We start from the raw sequence: 17,507 nt of genomic DNA, 5'->3' as shown, positions 1-17,507 counted from the left end.
AGTGTCATGAAACTGGTCCAGAGCATGACGGGGATTTGGGGGAGGAAGAGACCACATCTAGCCAGAGGGCAGGAAGGGGCAGTGCAGAGGAAAGACGCCCTGAGAGAAGCAGCCTTATTAGGCAGGGTTTGGAGAAAGGGCCCAAGTTCAATAGGCAGAAGTGGGGTAGTAAGTCGCCTACAAGGCAGAGAATGAGGAATAGCACAGTAACTTTGTTCCTAGAGACTTTTTAAAGGATTTCTGAGGGTTACTGGTCTGCAGGAACAAAGAAGTCATTAAAGAACCATATACTGTAAAAGGCAATTCAGTCCATTCTAGACAAGGGTACTGCTACAGATAGATTTATATACACAATGACTTAGGGCTAATTAAGACAAAGACTGTGGTAAAGAGGGGAAGGGAGAGGAGAGTAAAAGAAGACAGGGATGTAAGACGAGGAGGAAGGAAGATCTCATCAGACCTAGGAACAGGTTTTCACAGAGTGCCCGTGCTCCCTTGTGTCTTAGGATATCATCTCTGGAGACTTATGAAGCTAGTTTCATAGTTGTGCATACAATAAAGTTATCAGTTCTTGAGATTTGCCTCAAGCCCTCGTGAAATTCAGCTGAAGGGTATTTTAGAGGCTCAGTACATTGGTCTAAATTATCAATCTGAAATTCTGCAATAGAACAGTAAACTGTTTTCTTCCTACTGTTTTGTAGCTAATTATTTTTTGTGAAAAACATGCATGAACCCAGAAATAGAATAAATCATTCTGAGTGGGAGAATTTCTTTTACTCTAACCAAAAACAAGTTATAAAAGTAACACTTCGGTCTCTGCTTAGGTTTTTTCTAATGAATATTGCTTTTAGAATAATAAAAAAACCAAAAGGTTATTCAGAATAAATGATTCTCATAGTTGTGGGGAAGTTCAATGGAAAGGAAATAAAGAATGGAATGTTATAAGAATCTTAAACATAAGTAAAAAATAACTGAACAAATTTTTTTCCAAATGAGAAAATACCATCCATGTGTTTGTTCTTTTCTCCTCGAGTGAACAAAAGAAAGAAAAATGAGGCTGTGATCTCAGGTGGACGGGCCAGCACCATCTGTCCCCGGCTGACCTGAAACCAGAAGATTTTGTACAGATGTTTTCCCTCAAGAAAACCAGTTTGTTGGCAGTACCTAGGGAAACAGTAAGCTGCCCTTACCCCCAAAAAGGGGAGGAAGAAAGGTGCCCTCTAAAAGTTACAGGAAGAAACTCGACACACAGTAATGAGCCGTGTGTGGGAGTGAAACCAGGAGAGTCTTCACATGTCCCAGAACTCCAGGACAGCCCCTCACCTGAGACAGAGAGGAGACCCACCTCTCCCCACAGAGGTGTGGGCTTCTCCAGGGGCCTAGCCCCCAGCAAAGCCTTATATGTGGTTGTTTAGTTGCCAAAATAGTTTTAACTTCCCCATGCCCCTGAATGGCGTTATAAAATATTGGTTTGCATTTCAGTAAACGTGTATTCAGCATCAGGCACTCTCCAGGCACGTCTGCCCCTTAATCCGTTGAAGTCTTACAACGCTCGATGCCAGGGGCACATTATCCTCATTTTATGGGAGGAAACAGGCTTAAGTGACCTGCTCCAAAGAGCGAGTTCCTAGGGGCAAAGTCAGCATTTGAATCCAAATCGGCTTCTAAGTCTACACTTACTCCACCTGCTCTGCATATAAGTGAAAAGACTTCAGAGCAGGCCAGTGCTGCTTGCATTAGTAGGGGACACGCTTCCTAGCATCCATCATTTTTAGGTACTAAGGATGTGACAGATAACAAAGAATGAGGCTTTGTAGTGAATTCCAAGAGAAAGGCCACACGGGGCAGAGGCCCCTGGTGGGCTCCAGAACGCCTCAGTGGGAGGGGAGTCTGTTCGCTCACTCTCCTTTTCTTGGAGAGCCCCCACACTCCCCGTTTCAAAGCTGCCCACCTTGTTCCAAGTGGTTTGGATGGGGCTGGCTGCCCAGGGCTCCCACCTCAGGGTGGCCAGAGTTGCCAAGGGACTTTGCTGGAGCAATTGGTGCAGAGGCTCTCTTGTTCGGGGAGTGCAGTTTGCAGGTCCCTTAGAGCCAACTGTCGCATCGCATCGCACAGAGAGCACTCTATGGGGGCTCCACAAGCAAGGGAGGGAGGGCCCTGAACCCTCACTGCAAAGGAGGGAGGGAGGGCCTGGCACTCTCATTTCAAAGGAGGGAGGGAGGGAGGGCCTGGCACCCTCACTTCAAAGGAGGAAGGGAGGGAGGGAGGGAGAGAGGGAGGGAGGGCCTGGCACTCTCATTTCAGAGGGAGGGAGGGAGGGCCTGGCACCCTCATTTCAAAGGAGGGAGGGAGGGAGGCCCTGGCACCCTCACTTCAAAGGAGGAAGGGAGGGAGGGAGGGAGGGCCTGGCACCCTCATTTCAAAGGAGGGAGGGAGGGAGGGCGCCTGGCACCCTCACTTCAAAGGAGGGAGGGAGGGAGGGAGGGCCTGGCACTCTCATTTCAAAGGAGGGAGGGAGGGAGGGAGGGAGGGCCTGGCACTCTCATTTCAAAGGAGGGAGGGAGGGAGGGCCTGGCACCCTCATTTCAAAGGAGGGAGGGAGGGAGGGCCTGGCACCTTCATTTCAAAGGAGGAAGGGAGGGAGGCCCTGGCACCCTCACTTCAAAGGAGGAAGGGAGGGAGGGAGGGAGGGAGGGCCTGACATCTCATTTCAAAGGAGGAGGGGATGGAGGGCCCTGGCACCCTCATTTGAGACACTGGGTCCAAGGGTTCCTAGAAGTGTCCACCCCCCCAGCCCCCTCTCGCATTCTCAGGTGAGTCAGCACCTTCCTTTCCTTCCTCTACAAAGTGGCACTTACCTGGTGAGTTAATCTCGGCTCAGGGGGAGGTCCTCAATCTCGAAGATTCAGATTCACTTCGGTCAGAGCCTCCCTAACAACAATACCTGGCTGATAGGAATCAGAACTTTCCTTATGATTCAACTCTTAATAACTTAAATGCTTAATTTACTGTAAGAGAGAAAACTCTCAAAGCATCAAAGATTTAAATAGACCTCACCAGCCTGTTTTCTCCCTGTAGACCCTGGGAATGAGATTATCAGCAGGCTGCCTGGTGAGCATGCCCAGTACTCTGGTCTGCCACATCTGTAGTCTTTAACCCTTGACTGGGCTCACCTGTCTCCCCAACAGTTCCCTAGCCTGAGTCCAGAACGGTAAACGTCTTGAGGGCTGGGATGGTGTCTGACTCAGGGTCGCACTCCCCCAAGCCTAACACAGAGCGGGCACACAGTGACACTCTGAATGTCTAAACAGATTTCTGCTGCAGTCACTCACCACTTCTAAGAGGGATAAACCGCAAACCACCTACTTGCCAAATGGAAATTTCCCCGCAGTGGTAAACACGACTTTAACGTTAGCCAAATTACTTCCCAGCAGCTAAACAAACTCGTGACCCCGCTGTCCACTGAAGAGACTGGTACAGACTGCCAAGCCCTAGGTGCTTCCCTCTATCATCCTCTAGGACGACGGTGCCATTGCCTCCTTCCTGAGGAGCTCTGCTTCCCAGATCCTGTCTGCTCCCTACGGGTCCTGATGCCTCGCGTAAGCCATGGCACACGGGCCACAGGCACTTCATACATTAACATGCTGCTGTTGAACAGATGAATTCCCTGGAACCAATAGGTGACAGAGGCTTCTACGGGTTCAGTACTTGCAAGGTTCATGTTATGATGGCTTCTAAATTGCCTAGCATGGCTGCTTCAAGGCTTGCTTTCCATTTTGTTTTAAGAGCATCAACTTCTCTTTTAACTTGAGAAGGGTAGAGGATGGGGTTTCACTTTCGGATTCTTTTCTTGGACATGTCACTTAAATCCTGATACTTACCTTCCCTATTTGAAAATATAGCAACAATAACAATACTAATACTTGATTCATGCACAATACTTTACAGTTTACAACATACATTATTTTCATTTGACCCTCTCAGATCAGTGACTGATTATTGGTGATCATGAGAGTAACTCACCCAAAGTCACACAGCAGGCATGTGGCCAGGATAATTCTAGTTTTCCCAACTTCTAGTCCAGCCCGCTTCCTACCCGCTTGCCCTGCCTCTTCCCGTACGCCCTGATAGCAATCACTGCTGGGTTTGGAAATACCGTGTTGATGTATTTCATCAAGCCCAGCACTGGATGAGGCTACAGTTAATCTGTTGTGATCTATGACTGTTGAGTTCCTGCTGTGTGGAAATCACTAGGCCAGGAGCTCTGGGAGACACAAAGAGAAGCTGGCTGAGGTGGGGACTTGCATTCCTGGACGCCGCTCTCATGCCCTTTGTCCGCTGAGGTGTAATTTCAAATTGACTCTCTTTGGTGTACAGTTTGATGAGTCTTGATAAACACGTGCTGTTGTGTAACTGCCATCACAGAGGAGATGTCAAATAGTTTCATCACCTCAAAAAATTCCCTATGCTCCTTTATAGTCAGCCCCAGCTGGGCCTCTATCGTTTTGCCTTTTCCAAAATATCACGCAAGTGGAGTCACAGAGCAGACGGCCGCCTGAGCCAGGCTTCTTTCACTCAGCATGTCACGGCATTACCAGTAGTCTGTCCCTTTTTATTACTGGGCAGGAGTCCATTATGGGGATGTACTCTAGTCTGTTAATCATTCTGATCAATTAAGGATGTTTAGATTGTTTCCAGCTTTTGGCGACTATGAATAAAGTCACCCTAAACATTCACGAACAGGGTTTTGTGTGAATAAATACATAGGAATGAGAATGCTGGATCCACAGTGCATTCCTATGTCCTCAACACTTTCCTGCCCTTTTTAGGACTGATGTGATCATGTGTTAGTCTCATCTCAGTCAATGGGTTGTAAGCAGAGAGCCCTCAGTGGGCAACATGGTTTCCAGCAACATGAAGTACACCTGGGAAGTCCCAAAACAGGGTGTGCTCTCTGCCAGGACTGCTCTGGCTTCCACCCCCTCCTGCCTCGTTCCTCATCCCACAGGTAACGTCTGGCTTCTCTGCCTATTCGATCGCTCCTCATTACAAGGATCGGCTCAAGTTCCACTTCCTCCGTGGAGTTCCTTCTGGCCCCCTCACACCACAGAGCTTTCCCTCTCTTTCCATACCACTTTGCATTGTCTCCTACCACAACATCCAGCCTGGGACATCTGTAGATTGGCCTCTGACTTTTTCTGTGTTACACCCAGTGGGGACTGTAGGTAGAGGACAATGACCCCCGTTTTGCAGATGTGGAAATGGGGCCCAGAGAAGCTAAGTGACTAAGAATGAGGTAACATTTTCTGATCACGCACCACCGTCTGCCATAAGGTCTCCATCAGCATTTTATTGTCCCCTCCTCTTCAGATGAGAAAGTTGAGGCTCAGAGAGGAGAAATTACTTGTCCAAGTCATACAGCTAGGAACTGGGACCTGGTTTCATCTGTCTTCAAACTCCCATCTGTGTGTGGTACAAGTCTGGGCTCGGAGCACCACACGGCCCAGTGTCACAGCACAGTGGTCCTGGAACTGGAGGGCCTGGCCCCCACGCCCTGCAGGCAGCTCAGCCAGGATCTGGGCTAGCTCCTGACCTGAGCTCTCCCCGCCTTCCAGGTCAGAGAGCGTACAAAGGCTGACCGATGTTCTGGGCAAGGGCCCGGGGGTGCCCACCCAGCTGTGGTGTGGCAGGCACGACCTTCCCTCTCCCACGTGCCCAGGGGCGGGGCTGCCAGGGGAGCAGAGCAGCAACCCGGAAGCCTCAGCGTTTCATCGTGCGGGAGCTCCCAGGACAGGGGTGCCTGCTGGAAACAGGAAGACAAGCGGATGCTCTGGCTGACTCTCAACAGTCATTTTCGGAGGTGCAGGCCTTCGGTTTCCACCGTCGCATTGCTGTTGTTTCACCTGCAATTCTTTTCGAAGATCCGCAGCTCTCCAGCTAGAGTGAGAATTGCTATTTCCCCACAAAATCGCCCTGACTCCACGGAGGCCTGAGGCCCTTGTTAGGCCAATAGGAAGAGCTGTATAGGTTTCCACTATCCGTGAAAGTCTTCTCAGCAGGTAGAGTGGGCCCTAAAGTCAGGAGAATGTAGGCACTGAATACACGCTGGTGAAAGTAAGCCGCCAGCAAGGTATTCAGTGTGAGACAGAAGTACTACAAGTCAAACTGCTCTTTGAACTGTGGGAGGAAAAGTGTCAAAATAATAATAATTACTATTTATTGAGGATTTACTATATGTCAGGCACTATACAGAGCTCTTTACACAGTTTCTCAATTAATTCTCATAAAAGTATTTGTTTTATGGATGAAGAAACTGACACTCACAGAGCTTCAGTAACACACAGGCAGTAAGCGGTGCAATCGACATTCAAACCAGGCCTCGGGCGCCAAGCCCATAGAGTTAGCCGAGCGCTGCGTGCCCAGCTGAGCTTCCACACCACAGCACCAGAGGGCGAGGCAGGGGGAGTGAACAGTCTCTCAAAAGTGCCCCCGCACTTTGTGAAGCAACGCGGTCTGGCTGGAAAGGACAGTACTGACTGTGGCATGTGCTGATGGTCCAGATCTCAGTTTTGACCAGGCCTGCACCTTCCCTTTTGACCTTGGGGAATTCACCCAAACCTCTTTTACCTCCACTACATATTTGTCCGTTTCATTTATCAGGTGAGAACATAGGATGGCCTGAAGAACATATCTAAATTATAAAATGAGATCCTCATAGATCTCTGAGAAAACCTTTAAGGTGAGAAATTTGTGAAGGAGCAGTAATAATTATTAGTGGAGATCTGCTGTGGAAGTCTTTTTTTTAATTTAATTTAATTTTTTTTTGAGGAAGATTAGCCCTGAGCTAACATCCACTGCCAATCCTCCTCTTTTTGCTGAGGAAGACTGGCCCTGACGTAACACCCGTGCCCATCTTCCTCTGCTTTATATGTGGGACGCCTGCCACAGCATGGCTTGCCAAGCAGCAAGTAGGTCCACACCCAGGATCTGAACCAGTGAACCCTGGGCTGCTTAAGTAGAACGTGCGAACTTAACCAGCGCCACGGGGCCAGCCCCTGTGGACATCTTTTAAGAAAAAAAAAGAATTCAGATAAGAAACTGGAAGGAGAAGGAAAAAGCAAAATGCAAAAGATCATCTGTTTGTACCCAACATATTACTTTTCTAGCAAATGCTTTTACCCTGGGACTTCCCAGCCCTCTGGAGAAGAAGTAGAGACAGTGGACAGGACCCGCCTCAAATGACAACGACTGTTGTCTGTGTACAGCAAAAGAGCAGCAGACAGGCCACACAGTGAATGTGCTGCTGTCTCAGGGTAGGAGGGCCCAGTGGGAGGTGGGCAGAATTATTGGAACGGATGATTTCCAAAGTCACTCGCAGTATGGAGAAAATCCTCTCCTTTACCCACTGAGCCCTCACTATGTCCCTTCTCTTCCTGGGCTTTCCCCTTGCTGGCCACCCCCAGGCAGAGGTGGAAGGCACCAGGAGCCTTTGGAGACCACCAAACAGGTTCAAATCCTGAGTTTTCCAGTTACTAACTATGTGATCCAGCAACTTAGCCAACGTCTCTGAGCCCCAGTTTCCTCATGTGAAAAATGGAGATGATAATAACTGGGTGCCTGGTAAAAGGCATACATAAAAAACCCTGCATAATTTCATATTTAAGGAAAAAAGATGAAAGCTTTCTCCCTAATATCAAAAACAAGACAAGGATATCTGCTCTTGCCATATCTACTCAACATTGTGCTGGAGGTTCCAGCCAGGGCAATAAGACAAAAAAAAGAAAGAAAAGGAATTCATATTGGAAAGAAAGAAGTAAACTATCCCTGCTTCAAATGACACAATCGCATATATAGAAAATTGTAAGGGATGCACACACAACACAGACCAACTGTCTGAGCTAATAAACTAGTCCAGAAAAGTTGCAGGATACGAGGTCAATATACAGAATTGGTTGTATTTCTATACACTAGCAATGAACAATCCAAAAATGAAATTAAGAAAATTCCACTTACAATAGCATCAAAAAGAATAAAATGCTTATTAATAAGTTTAGCAAAAGAAGTACAAGACTTGGACACTGAAAACTATAAAACATTGCTGAAAGACATTTTAAAAGACTTAAATAATGGAAAGACATACATACACATGAATTAGAAGACAATATGATTAAGATAGCAATACTTCCCAAATTAATGTCCCTATCAAAATCTCAGCTGTCTTTTTTGCAGAAATTGACAACTTAATCCTAAAATTTGTATGGAAATGCAAGAACAGCCAAATCAATCTTGAAAAAGAAGAACCAAGTTGGAGGACTCGTACTTCCTCATTTCAAAACATACTATATAATCAAGATTACTGCATAATCAAGATGAGGTGGTACTGGCATAATGACAGACATCTACATCAGTGGAATAGAACTGAGAGTCCAGAAAGAAACCCATACGTCTATAGTCAATTCATTTTCAACCAAAGTGACCATACAGTTAAATGGGGAGCGAATAGTCTTTTTAACAAATGTGCTGGGACAACTGGATATCCACATGCAAAAGAATGAAGTTGCATTCCTACTTCATGCCACATACAAAAATTAAGTCAAAATAGACCAAAGATTTAAATGTAAGAGCCAAAACTATAAAACTCTTAGAAGAAAACATAGGGCTGAATGCTCATGACCTTGGATTAGGCAATGGTTTCTTTTTTTTTTTTAAAGATTGGCACCTGAGCTAACAACTGTTGCCAATCTTCTTCTTTATTTTTTTTCCTTACTTTTTCTTCCCCAACCCCCAAGTACATAGTTGTATATTTTTAGTTGTGGGTCCTTCTAGTTGTGGCATGTGTGATGCTGCCTCAACGTGGCCTGATGAGCGGTGCCATGTCTGCGCCCAGGATCCGACTTGGTGAAACTCTGGGCCACAGAAGATGGAGCACATGAACTTAACCACTTGGCCACGGGGTTGGCCCCTGGCAATGGTTTCTTAGATAAGACACTTAAAGCACAAACAACAAAAGAAAAAGTAAGGAAGTTGTAGTTCATCAAAATTAAACACTTTTGTGCTTCAAAGGACATTATCAAGAAAGTGAAATGACAACCTAGACTTCCAGTTTCCAGTTTGGCATGTAAGGACCTTGGAAGTCATCATTCTCATACTAACAACAAGAAAAAGGCTTAACAAACTAAAAAACAACAATTTTCTTAGATCCAGCAGAGAACTGAGGTCACAGGGCACAGCGCTGCCCCGTAAATGGTGAGAACGACAGGGGGAGACAGAAAATCACAGCTTAGCAGAGAGGAAGCCGAGAGCAGAACCTCTGTGGAGCCGGTCCCGGGGGGGGAGACGCGAACCGCGAGCGATGAGCTGCTGGAGGCTCAGCGTGCAGGCCTGAGAGTCAGAAACACCAGGGCTCCAGCCTTGAGGAAGCCCTCACACGCGGCTGAGTTACCCCCAGGAGCTCTACCAGGTTCTCACGACGCAGATCGGAGAACAATGGGCCCATGCTTCCGGGAGGGACCACGCTGTTCTTCTTCACAAGGACTTCACAAGGACCGCTTTCAGGAAAAACTGTTTCACCAAAGCCTGACTGACTGAGGTTTCACTAGGGCCTAACTGACCTGGGGAAAGGTAAATACCCAGCTACAGCCCGCTCTAGCCTTCCTGTCCTACCTAAGGGGGGGCAATCTGAGAAGCACTTGAGAAGGTCACAGCACAGGGCATAGGCTCACCAAGAGACTGAGACCTAATCACAAGATTAGAGAATGTTTCCCCTTCTCCGATATCTTACCAGCACCTCAGTAGGGCTCCTGTGGATAAGGGGAAACAAAAAAAACCCAAGAAAATGAGAGGACATTTAGCCTCTGACACTTACAGCTACAACAAATAGTAAACACAGCCTAACTCCTAGCCAGATAAACAGGAAGCCTTGCACTAGCAGCCTGTTTACCCCAGTGCCTTTTACCCAGTGCATCATGTCAGGCTGCCAACAAAAAATTACAAGGCATCCTAAAAGACAAAAAACGCTTTGATGAGAGAGCAAGCATGAGAACCAGACTCAGATACAGCAGAGATGTGGGTGTTATCAGACTACAAATTTAAGATAACTATGTCTAATATGTTAAGGGCTGTCACAGAAAAAGTAGACAACATGAAAGAACAGACGGGAAGTGAAATCAGAGAGATGGAGATTCTAAGAAAGAACTGGAAGGAAATGCTAGAAATAAAAAGCACTGTAAAGAAGTGAAGAACGCCTTTGATCATCTTATCAATAGACTGGACACGCCCAAGAAAGAATCAGTGAGCTTGAATAAACGTCAATAGAAGCTTCTAAAATTGAAACACAAAGAGAAATAAGAATGAAGAAGACAGAACAGAATATCCAAGAACTATAAGACAATTTTTAAAGGTATAACATATGCATAATGGAATACAGGAAAAAGAAGAAATGAACAAAGAAATTTTCCAAGCAATGACTGAGAATTTTCCAAAATTAGTGACAGACACCAAACTACTCATTCAGAAGCTAAGATGATGCCAAGCAGGATAAATACCAAAGACATCTATGCCTAGACATATCATATCCAAACTGCAGAAAATTGAAGAGAGAGAGGAAATCTTGAAAGAAACCTGAGGAAAAACACACTTTACCTATCAAGGATAAGAACTACATCGGACTTCTCTTCAGAAACCATGCAAGCAAGAAGAGAGTGGTGTGAAATATTTAAGGCGTTGAGGTGGGTGGGAACCACTAACCTAGAATTCTGTATCCAGAATATTATTCTTGAAAAGTGAAAGAGAAACACACTTTCTCAGACAAATAAAAATGAGGGAATTTGGGCCTGCCCTGTGACATAGTGGTTACGTTTGGTGTGCTCCTCTTCAGTGGCCCAGGGTTCACGGGTCTGGATCCTAGCTGCAGACCTAGCACCACTGAGCAGCCATGCTGTGGCAGAGACCAACATACAAAATAGAGGAAGATTAGTACAGATGTTAGTTCAGGGCTAATCTTCCTCAAGCAAGAAAGGAGGAAGATTGGCAACAGTTTTCTAGGCTCTCTATTCCATTCCATTGGTGTATTTTTCTGTTCCTGTGCCTACAGCACTCTTCTTGTAAATCATCTTTAATCTTTTTGTTTCTTTACTCTTTGATATTTATTTTACAATTAGTTTGTAAATTTCCATGAAAAGCCTGGATAAGAGTTTGATTTAAAATAGATTTAATATTTTACTTAAAATATTAATATTTAATATTAATATAGGCAGAATTAATATCTCTTGGCAGATAATCCTTAAGCATTTCATTTTTTATGCTATTGTAAATAGTATTTTTGTTTCAATTTCCAATCGTTTGCTGCTAGTTTATAAAAATGTAACTGATTTATGTATGTTGATATTATATCCTGCAACCATGCTAAACTCACTCACTAGTCCTAGGAGCTTTTTCTGCAGATTCAATGAGATTTTTTACATAGATAATCATGTCTTCTGCAAATAAAGATGGTTTTATTCCTTCCTTTCCAATCTGTATGACTTTTACTATTTTTTTTATTACCTTATTACACTGGCTAGAGCCCCCAGTACAATGTCAAATAAAAGAGACATGGACATATTTGCAGTCCCTGATCTTAGCAAGAAAGCATTCAATCTTTTGACATTAAGTATGATGTTAGTAAGTTTTTTGTAGATGCCCTACATCAGTTTGAGAAAGTTTTCATCTACTCCTGGTCTCCTGAGAATTTTTATCATGAAAGAATGTTGGATTTTGTCAAATGCTTTCTTTCTATCTATTGAGATGATCATATGGTTTTTCAATATGGTGAATGACACTGATTGATTTTCAAATGTTAAACCAACTTTGCAATCTTGGGATAAAATCCACTTAGTCATGATGTAACATCCTTATTATAGATTTTTAGGTTTGATTCGCTAAATTTTGTTAAGAACTTCTGCATCTACATTTGTGAGAAATATCGGTCTGTAATTTTCTTTTCTTAGACTGTCTTTGCTTTTATCATCAAAGTAACATTCTCTTCATAGATTGATTTTCTGGGGGGAAGAGTGCATACAGTTGTTCATAATATTCACTTAGTCACCTTTAAATATCTGTAGAATTTATAGTAATGTCACTGCTCTTGTTCCTGATATTGGTAATTTGTGTCTTTTCTCTTTTTTTCCTGATCAGTCTGGCTAAAAGTTTATCAATTTTATTGATTTTTTCCAAAGAATCAGTTTTCAGTTTTGTCAGTTTCTGTATCATGTTTTGTTTCCTCTCTCATTGATTTTTATCTCTTTCCTTTTGCTTGCTTTGTGTTTTATTTGCTCTTCTTTTTCTTGTTTCTTAAATTGAAAGTTGAGGTCATTGGTTTGAGATCTTCATTTCTAATATAGTTTAATGCTACACATTTCCCTCTAGGTACGGCATTGGCTGCATACCCCACATTTTGATATGTTGGTTTTTGTTCTGTGTTCTTTATGTGATGGTCAGTCAGGTGCGACCACAAAAGGAGACACAAGAGAGGCTCAGGGGAACAAAGTTTAGTATGTTTACAGGTCCTAGAAACAGGAGGCACAGCACACCATGCCATGCAAGGTCACAGGGGGAAGCCTCAGGGTGGTAGGCAGGCAGAAAGCAGGAGAAGGGGAAAGCTGAGACTAGAACCTCTATTGGAGTTTCTGTGCTACAGGCAAGACAGGGCAGGAGGAACAGTTTAGGATTGGCTGGTTTGAATAATTTCCGCAGGCTCTAAACTATAACAGTGGTCCCTAGTTGCCTGGTACCTGGCCCTGGGATGATTAAGGCAGAAGAATATTGCCACCTGGGGTGTATGGGACAACCAGATAGAGGAGGCAGGGTTCTGGACTGGTTAGTTTTCAGATCAAAGACATGCTCCTCACTGAGCCCTTTGTTATCTCAAGAATTGGCTAAAGACACGGAAACAATCCAAGTGCCTATCGACTGATGATTGGATACAGAAGATGTGATATATATACACAATGGAATACTAATCAGCCATAAAAAAAGACAAATTCATCCCATTTGCAACAACATCTGGAGGGTATTATGCTAAGCAAAATAAGCCAGACTGAGAAAGACAAACACCATGATTTCACTCATATGTGGAATACAAACAAATACATGGACAAAGAAAACAGTTCAGTGGTTACCAGGGGGTGGGGAGTGGGGGTGGGCACAGGGGGTGAAGGGGAGCACTTGTGTGGTGACAGACAAGAAATATGCACAACTGAAATTTCACAGTGATGTAAACTATTATGAACTCAATTAAAAAAAAAAAATTGGTTAGCCAAGCAAGGAAAAGTCTCTCCCCAGCCAGAAAGGTTTTTAAGATGTCAAAACATCATAATGTACAGAAAATAAAATAAAAAAAACAGTTTTCAATTTCACTCAATTTAAAATACTAATTTCCCTTTGATTTTGTTCTTTTTTATTTAGAATTGTGTTACTTAGGTTTCAAATATTTGGGGGTTTTCCAGAGATTTTCCGTTTATTGCTTTTTAAATTTAATTCCACTGTAGTCACAGAACGTAGCTTGTATGACTTGAATCCTTTTAAATTTATTAGAACTTGTTGTATGGGCTAGAATTGCATCTCTCTGAGCAAATGATCTGTGTGAACCTGAAAAGTGGATTATGCTCTTACTAGGTGGTTTTCTCCAAATGTCCATTAGGACAAGTTGGTTGATAGCGCTGTTCAAGTCTTCTGTATCTTTACTGGTTTTTGGTTTACTTACTCTATCAGTGATTGAGAGAAACGTATTAAGATCTCGCAATATAGTTGTGAATTGGTCTATTTCTTCTCGCTGGTCTATCAGTTTTTGCTTCATGCATTTTTTAAACTATTAGGGATATAAATGTTTAGAATTATTATTTCCTATTTATGAATTGACCACTTTTTAGCATTATAAAATGACCCTGGTAATAGTCTTTGCTCTGAAATCTACTGTGCCCACTATTAATATAGCCACTCCAGCCTCTGCTTAGTGTTAGTGTAGTACACACTTTTCCATTTTAATATTACTTTTAACCTATTTGCATCCTAATATTTAATCTTATAGGCAGCATACTTTGGCTCTTCTTTTCAAAATCTGACAATCTCTGCCTTTTAGTTGAGAGTGTTTAGACCATTTCTGGTTATTCTCTAGCCCATCTGCTCTGTGTCCTCCTTCCTCTCTTTCTGCGTTCTTGAGGGTTTTCACAATTCCATGTTGTTCATGAGTCCATGAGTTCATTCCATGAACTCCTATGTTGGCCTATTAGCCATAATTCTTTGATGTGTTATTTCAGTGGTTGCTTTTGTGGTTGTTTTAACTTATCATAGGCCACATTCAAGTAATATTACACCACGTCATGTATAACACAAGAGCCTTACAATAGTATACTTCCATTTCTACCCTCTTGGCTTTTGTGCTCTTGTTGTTATACATTTTACTTTTACGTGTTATAAACTCCACAATACATTATCTATGCTTTAAACAGTTATCTTCTTTTATTGTGGTAAAATATACACAACATAAAGTTTACCATTTTAACCACTTTTAAGTGCACAATTCAGTGGCATTAAGTACATTCACATTGTTGTGCAGCCATGACCACTATCCCTCTCCAGAACTTAGCAATTAAATTTCCTTTTTACGAAAGATGTAAATACTAAGAAAATCTTCTATATTTACCACTGCACTTTGCAGTGGTCTTCCTTCCTTTGTGCAGATAGAGATTTCTAACTAGCATTACTTCCTCTCCTTGAAGGACTTCCTTTAACATGACTTGTAGTGCAGGTCTGCTGTGATGAATTCTTTCAGCACTCCCATATCTGAAAAAATTTCACTTTTGGTTTTGAAAGATCTTCTCGCTAGAATGGAATTCTAGGTCATTGTTTTTTTCTTTCAGTACCTCAAGATGCTGCTCCACTGTCTTCCAGCTTGCATGGTTTTTGATAAGAAATCTGATGTTCTCGATCTGTTTTCCCCTGCACAGTGTCCTCGAGGCTCCTTTTTATGATTTTCTTTTTATCACTGATTTTAAGCAATTTGATTATGATGTACATTGGTGTAGTTTCTTTTGTATTTCTTGTGCTTGGGGTTCACTGAGTTTCTTGGAACTGGAAATTTATAGTTTTAATCAAGTTTGGAAAGATTTCAGCCATTATTTCCTCAACCTTTTTTTTCAATCTTTGCTTCTCCCTCTTCTGCTTCAAGGACTCAGAACACACACAGATTAGGCCGCCTGAAGCTGCCCCATGGCTCACTGATGCTCTGCTCATTTTGTCTCAGTCTTTTTTCTGTGTTTCACTTTGGACATTTGTGTTGATATATTTTCAAGTTCACTAATCTTTCCTTTTACGATATCTAATCTCCAATAATCCCACTGTTTTAGTTATCAGTTACTGTTAGACAGTCTGAGAATTTTTGAAACCATTGAGAACTGGCTCCTTTTTAGAAATAGTTCTGCCCTTTTTCTTTCTCCTTTCACAGTTTACTATTTAAGCAGCATGAAAAAATCAGGAGGCACCTTGAACATTTTGCTTGCAAATCTTTGCAAATCTAGATCACAAAGTCCATTGGACACATTCTGCTTTCCACATAACTGCAGATGACAGCACCACTCAGTTTCCTGCCACTGTGGAACAGAGATCCCCCTGCCACCAGTTTCCATTAACAGGTTCCTCACCTCCTTTTCACTCATGTGCACTCACTGGTAGCATCCTCAAGGTCAGGATTTTTACCATCTGTTCACGGCAGTTTAGGCATTCCCTAACACGTTCCCCAAAATCCTTCCTGCCTCTGCCCACTTCCTAGTTCCAAAGCCACTCCCACATTTAGTGGTATTTGTTAAACAGCATCTCACTCTGGTACCAAAATCTGCATTCATTACCTATTGCTGTGTAACCATGACCACTATCCATCTCCAGAACTTAGCAATCAATTCTCTTTCTTTAAAAAAGAGATGTAAATAATAAGAAAATCTAAAATTTTTTGAAAATTAAAAATCCAGTGGTTTTGGGACCAGCCTGGTGGTGCAGCAGTTAAGTTCACACATTTCACTTCTTGGCGGCCCAGGGTTTGCCATTTTGGATCCCGAGTGTGGACATGGCACCGCTTGGCACACCATGCTGTGGTAGGCATCCCACATAAAAAGTAGAGGAGGATGGGCATGGATGTTAGCTCAGGGCCAGCCTTCCTCAGCAAAAAAGAGGAGAACAGGCAGTAGCTAGCTCAGGGCTAATCTTCCTCAAAAAAAAAAAAAAAAAATCCAGTGGTTTAAAATGATGACATTTATTGGCTTACAGTTTCTGTGCATCAGGAATCCAGGAAGCTGGGTCCTCTGGTTCAGGGTCTCTCACAGGCTGCAATTAAGGGGCAGGTCAGGGGTGCAGTCATCTTAGGGCTCAACCAGGAAAGGATCTGTTTCCAATCTCCCTCATGTGGTTGTTGGCAGGATTTAGTCCATCATGGGCCATTGGGCCAAGGCCCCCTTCAGATGCTTGTTATGGGGGCCTCTCCACTGGGCAGCTTGCTTTGTCAGAACAAGCAAATGAGAAGAGTTAGAGAGAGTATGGAAACAAGACAGAAGTCAAAGCCTTTGGATATCCCATCACTGTTGATGGATTTTGTCCATTAGAGCCAAGTCTGTACTTCTGGCTCACACTCAAGAGAGAGGAATACACACGGGCTTGAATACCAGGAGGCAGGATAATTGGGAGCCATTTCAGAAGCTGTCCAAGACACCCACAAAATGTATTTTTCATTTGAGATATTGTAGTTTTCATCTCTAGAAATTCAATGTGGGTCTTTGTTATACCTTCTGGGTCAACCTAACACGTTAAGTCTTTCCTCTAGCTTTGTGAATATATGGAATAGTTACAACTTTTTCTTTTTGAGGAAGATTAGCCCTGAGCTATCCATCCACTGCCAATCCTCTTTTTGCTGAGGAAGATTGGTCCCGAGCTGTATCTGTATCAATCTTCCTCTATTTTATTTGTGGGATGCCTGCCACAGAATGGCTTAATAAGCGGTGGATAGGTCCATGCCTGTGATTGAAATCGGCAAACCCTGGGCCACCAAAGCAGAGCATGTGAACTAAACCACTATGCCACTGGGACAGCCCCACAGAGTTACAACTTTTAATGCCCTGTGTACTAATTTTATCATCAGGGTCATTTCTGGGTCCTTTTAACTTTCTTTTTCATTATGGGTTGTATTTTCCCAACTCTTTGCTTGCCTGGTAATTACTGATTGGATGTCAGACATTGTTCTACTTTACCAATTTTTGGATATTTTTGTATTGCAACAATTAGCTTTATTCTGGGATGTGGTAAGTTACTTGGAAACACTTTGATCCTCTGGGGTCTTGCTTTTACTTTGCTAGAAACAGGGCCGATGTAACGTTAATTTACACTGAGGTGTGTCACTCTGGCTGGTGGGAATTGGAAAAGTCCTGGCCCTGGGTAAGACCCCATAATCCTTTCGTGTGGTTCCTTTCTCAGCCTCGGGTAGCTTC

The sequence above is a fragment of the Equus caballus genome, chromosome 18 (assembly GCF_041296265.1).
Source record: "Equus caballus isolate H_3958 breed thoroughbred chromosome 18, TB-T2T, whole genome shotgun sequence".
In the NCBI taxonomy this organism is placed as follows: Eukaryota; Metazoa; Chordata; class Mammalia; order Perissodactyla; family Equidae; genus Equus; species Equus caballus.
Note: the sequence above shows the minus strand (reverse complement) of the source record.